This window comes from Talpa occidentalis, unplaced genomic scaffold, assembly GCF_014898055.3.
Source record: "Talpa occidentalis isolate TD23 unplaced genomic scaffold, MPIMG_talOcc4v2.1 talOcc4.16, whole genome shotgun sequence".
NCBI classification, from domain to species: domain Eukaryota; kingdom Metazoa; phylum Chordata; class Mammalia; order Eulipotyphla; family Talpidae; genus Talpa; species Talpa occidentalis.
This window is the reverse complement of record NW_023601653.1, coordinates 10,227,450-10,233,449: the sequence shown is the minus strand read 5'-3', so window position 1 is coordinate 10,233,449 and position 6,000 is coordinate 10,227,450.

Here is a 6,000-nt window from a genome sequence, read left to right as displayed (position 1 = left end):
GAGGAGGCGGAGGGAGCACAGTCCGTGATCAAGGCCCTACATCTGGTGGAGGAGCCTGCACGGGTGCCCCCGAGGGGTGGTCACAGAAGAAGAAACCCAGAAGCTGCGGTAACCAAGGCAGGCAGGACCCTGCAGGGCAAGAGGTCGAGGGAAGTGAGGGCTGGGAGATCTCAGCTCTTGGGAAGCCGCTGGTGACCTCAGCAGGAATGGAGCAAGGATTCAAACAGAGGGGGTTGAAGAGGGAAGAAAAAGAGACAAACAGAGGTGACTCCTTCGAGAAGTTAGATTTGGGAAGAGGCGGGTGAGCCTGGAGGTGTTCTTTGTTTTTTCCTGAAGAGGAGGGAGGTGCCTGTTGAAGACTTGACTGGATAAAGTCAGGAGAGGAGGGAGGTGGATGTCTCCTTCTGGGAGTTTGAGGTCATTCAACAAATATGGCTGAATCCCCTGCAGGGTAGCTCAGAGCTGCAGGCTCTGGAAGATTCACTCTTGGTCCTCCTGACGGTTTCCAGGGTCTTGGTCAAGTCGTGTAACCTTCTGAGCCTCAATTTCCTCGACTATACAATGAGACTAATAATAAATCCTACTTCACACAGGTGGTGAGAAATCAGATGCCAGCAGTTAATAAGCACCTTTCCTGTGCTCACTATGGAGTCCCCTTGGACAGGTAAGTAAATCTAGTCCCTGTACTCCACCTTGGCCAGACAAAGAAGTAAAGATAATGATGTTTTTGGGCCTCCCCGGTGGCGCAGCGGTTGAGCGCTGGGTTGCGAAGCTGCCCGCAGCCTCTGCAGCACTGGTTCAATCCCCGGCTGCTCCCCAGCCACCAGAGGAGGGTCCCACATGGCGCGCAGACCCCTCTTGCCGCCCGCTGCTCCCCTCAGCAGTGTACTTCGGTCCTTCTGCCTGTCTGCTCCCCGCTCTGGCGCTGGTGAATTCTCTCACCCTCCCGCGCTTCTGACTGTACCCAGTGCTTGTATAAATAAATAAATAAATCTTTAAAAAAAAAAAAAGATAATGACTTTTAATGGACTTTCTTCTGGGAATTTTTCTCCCTGCAAATATTAATCTCTGTAATAAACATCTATGTGTGTTCTCAACAAGTCTTTATCAGGTGCTGCTAATAATGTGCTAATCCTCATAACTAGGTTATAGGTTTAATCCTCATAACTACTCTGTGAGGTAGGTACATTCTGAGCACTGCCATTTGATTTTCTTTGTAAAAAAAAAAATGTTGTTGTGCAAGATAGAATGAATATACATGCATGTGATCACTCCTGGAATGAAAGGTAGCATCTCACATATACTATTGTTTTGGGCGGGGGTTTCCTGCTTCATAAACCTCAATCCCTGTTGATACACTGAGAAGTTGCCCATTTTTTGTGCATATGCCTTTCTTCTTTTTTTAATCTTTTACCCACTACCATCCCTCATATGCCCTTGACTCTTTCTCTCGAGTCCCTCCCTCTTGACCTTGGAAACCTTACTTTGGTTATCAATGTCCATTCATTTATAATTCTGTTGCTTTGTCAGTCTGTCCACTTTGTTTCTTTATATTCCCCATTTATGTGAATTAGTCCAGCATCATTCTTCACCTTCCTGGCTAACTTCACGTGATTCCCCCTAGTTCCCTCCATCTTGCTGTAAACAGTGGCATTTCATCCTTCAGCAGGTTGTGTAGATAAACCACATCTTCTTACCAACCCTCTATCAGTGGGCCCTTGGGTTGCTTCCATATCTGAGCAATTTTAAATAACGCTTCACTAAACATCTTGGGGTGTGTAATTTATTCAGTTGATGATTTCATGTTCTTTGGATAGAGAACCAGAAGCATCGCCCCCCATTTTATAGGAGAGGAAATGAGGCCATAGGAAATTAAGTAACTGGCCCCAGGTCACAAGCATTCAGCTGAGCTCCAGAGCCTCCTAGTCACCCTGCCCCCAACCTGCCTCCAAGTTCAAGGGTGCTAACAGGACCTGCCGTAAGAGGTCAACAGCCATCAGATGCAAGAACAGGCTGGGAAATGGAAGCATGATCTGGAGTTCCTGAACAAGGCACACCTGCCCAGCTTTGATACTTTTGCTGCTGGCTTTTGCCTGAGTCTGGCAGAATTAATCCTACCCAGCTGCCTTTGTCCAGAACCACCAAAAACAGCCATTTATCTCTTAATGAAATGACAAGCGAAACCCTTAGGGCTCTCTTAAGACACCATCTCACTGTCCCTGACTTCCAGGGTCCCCACTTAAATGACTCCAATGGGAAAGACCCTGCCCAAAGTCAGGGGGAACCCCAGTATAAAAGGGGGCTTCTGAAGCATCAGGAGACATGTCCAGGGGAGCTGAGCTCAGTCAAAAAGCGTTCTGCTGGGACTCGCTGGTGGCACAGGTGGTTGAGCGCAGTGCTGTGAAGCTGTCCGCAGCCTCTGCAGCGCAGGTTCGATCCCGGCCAGCCGGCGAGGGTCCCACATGGCGTGGCAGGCCTCTCCTGTCGCACCTGCTGCTCCCCTCAGCAGTGTATTTCGTCAGTCTGCCTGTTCTGTTCCCCGCTCTGTCTCTGGTGAATCCTCTCACCCTCCCAGGCATCTGGCCTGTACCACAGTTCTTGTATAAAAATAAATAAATCTTTAAAAAAAAAAAAAAAGGGTTTTGCCTACTGACCTCACCTTTTATCTCTGCCAAGGCGCGGCCCCAGGCCACCACCGGCTCTGAGTCAGGCCATTGCTGAATTTCCATCAGGAAAGAAAATGGGCTCTGCAGCGGTGGACAAACCACCAGAGTGTGGTGTTTGTAACTTTAATCGTTTCTTTGGGATTAAGGGTCCGCCCCAACAAGGGCAGGAGCAGATTATAAAACTGCATTCCAAACTACTTGGCGCGGTTTGACAGGCAGCCCAAGCCGAGCACATGACCTTGGAGAGGCGTTTTATTCCCCATGCTGGATTCACTTAGAGAGATTTGAGAGCCCATGGAGGAAACTGCCCAGCTGCGCCACCACCGCCAGTCCCTCCAGCACCCCCACTCGCCTCCCCTGCTGCGGGTTTTTTCTCACAGAACCTTAGAGCCAGATGGGCCATGAGGAAAAACTGGGCCAGGTTTATTTTGCAGTCCAGAACTACGTGCAAGCAGCATCTGGACCAGAACCTGCAGCCGTGGACATCTCCCACTCTGTCCTCTGCACCACACTGCCCTCTCCTGGCGGCTGCAGGAAATTGCCCCCACGGGCTGGGTCTGGCTCCAGGTGGGTGGCTGTAGTGGGGTCTCTCTCCAGATTTCACTGGCTCTCCCTTGCTCTCCTCCTTACCTCGCAGAGCCTGGTTCCTCCCTGTGAAGAAAGGGAGGAATAGATGCCTATGGAAATGGGTGAGGCAGAACGCAGACCGTGGTCTGAGCTGAGGAGATGGGCAGCCCTGGGCCTCGGTGCTGATTGAAAGAGCCCCTGTTGCTGGCAGGAAAAACTGCAGGAGGAGAGAACCAGAGGATCTTCTCTGGCCTTCAAAAAGATTCACAAAGAGCCCAAAGATTCCATTTCTGAGAGCAAATTTCTATTTACTAATCTCATCCGCTGCAAGGATCAAACCCCCAGGGCCTTCGGGAACCAGACGAGAGGCCTAAATGTCTACAGATTAGCAGAGGTGCAGCGGGTGAATCATGCAAACCGTGAGGGCCCCCAGGGAACACAGGCTCTCCCGAAGGTGCTTAGATGCAAAATTCTAGAGATGCGTTTTGCTGGTCAACCATCCATGGTTAGCTCATTTCAGGAGCCTCATATTTGTGACGTCCCCCCTTGCAGTTAAGTCCTGTTTGCTGAGCCCCTTACTGTGTGGTGAGCACTGTTCGAAGCATCTGAGATGCAATCATTATTTTAAGCCTCACACACACCTGGGATGTAGGTGTTATCCTTAGCAAGGTCCCTGTTTATAACGGAGAAACTGAGGCACAGAGCATCTCAGTAGGGTGGCCTGGCTGGGATTTGAATCAGATCACTCCACCACTCTTCCTTTCTGGTTTCCTCAGTTTTGCACTCAGATGTCAAGGATTTGTTATTGGTTTGGTTTGTCTGAGTCTTTGTTTTGTTTCTCTATATTCCACATGTAAGTGACACCATCTGGCATTTGTCTTTCTCCTTCTGACTAATTTCACGTAGCGTAATACCCTCGAGCTCCAATCATATTGTCACAAATCACAAGAGTTTGTCTTTTTTTATAGCTGAGTAGTTGTCCATTGTGTGTGTGTTCAGCATTTTTCTCGTCTATCCCTCTATCCTTGAGCGCTGAGACTGCTTCCATAACTTGGCTGTTGTAAGTACTGCTGCAATGAACAGCACTGAACATAGGCATGCATATGTAGGGTAAATGAAGATGGTCAGGCTTTTACGCCGCTGGCCTCTGTGGCTATCTCCTGCAGCTAGAATGCAGGAGGCACATGAGAGTATGGGCTCAGGGCACACATGCCTGATGGCAGGCACCTGGCCATGGTGTGGGCATGCATAAGTGGGCACACCTGAGCCTAGAGGCTGAGGCTATAAGGGCAGTGTCACTCAGAGACAAGAACGGCTAAGAGGTGCGCTGACTGCGAGAGGAAGCCCAAAGGAAAAAGCGTATAGGAGGCTCAAGCTGCTGTTTCCCTACTGGCTTGTTTCCCCTGCACACTATTCAAATACCTGTGGGGATGATGCCAAGGGCCCCAAGGTTATTTTAAGCTGTGAACTGACAGTGACCCTACTTGGCCTAGGATGGTTGCAAAATGGCACAGATCCGTTTGAATTAGTGTTTTTGCAAACTTCAGATACTTAGGAGTGGGATTGTAGAACCCAGTTTCTAAACCATCAGTACTGCATACACAGTACAAGTATATAGAGTTCTATCCTCAAACATGTGATGGGATGCTGAGTTTAATGGAAAAGGGAGTGTGATCTTTAGTGGACAGAGAACAATCATAGATAGAAATCTGATCCTTAGTTCTACTGCTTTCCGTGGGATCCCAGGGAAAATTAATGAAGCTTTCTTAGATGTATTAATAGTAATGCATCAGCAAATCAGAGACAGCCACTCTTACTCCCTAAGATAATCACCAGACTTCAGAGAGATAATAAATCTCTTGGTCCATCACATGATGTCAAGCACAAAGACACGATTACAGGTGGCTACTTAAAGACCAAGAATGTAGCTGTGGACTGAACTGCTCTAAAGCTCAGTGCTGGCCCCTCTGAATGAGTTGATAGTGTAAGGCCCTTCGGACTCTCTAAGCACTAACTAACCCAAGATCCCTATTAACAAAAACCCTTTGTCATTAAGTTTTCCAAGACAGAAAATTTGGGGAGAGTATACATATTACAACAGGGTTAATATCACATAAAATATACTTTTAGGTCTTTTAAGTAGTGGGTTTTCTTGTTGGAGTTTCATGGTGCAGCTGGATTTATTCCTCCTCTGAAACAGACATTAAAATAGATTATTCCTGGGATCCTCAACTCAAACACTAGAGGGCACCAAATTCTCACTTTAATTGGCTTCTCTGGGTTCCTAGAGCCGCAGGTCCACTGGTGTGGGGCTACTCCCCAGGTGAAAGTTCAAGGGCTTGAGCTGCTTTAGGTGTGTTACCTGTGCATCCAGACATCTTCTAAAAAGTAAATTTCAGGTGAGATTATACAAGAGGTCAGCACCCCTGGCAGTTATTTCTGCCTGGTACCAGTAAGTGAGGAAACATGTATCTGGTACCCAGGGTGTTGTGAACACACCTGTGGGAGCTAGAAATGCAGCAAGTCATCTCCCTGCCTCCCCAGGGATTTGCCCACCCTCTACTCCTTTTTGTCTCTGGTCTCCCGCTGCCTACAGAAAACTGCCCTAAAAATCCTATATAACAAAGTCAAGGAAATTTGGAGCTGGAAGATAATTGGGAGGTTATTTTATATCACCACCCCCCACTTTATAGAAGGATAGTTGAAAGCCCAGAGAGAAAGACAGTGACTTATCATGCAGGTGGACAGACCAGAACTGAGACCAGCT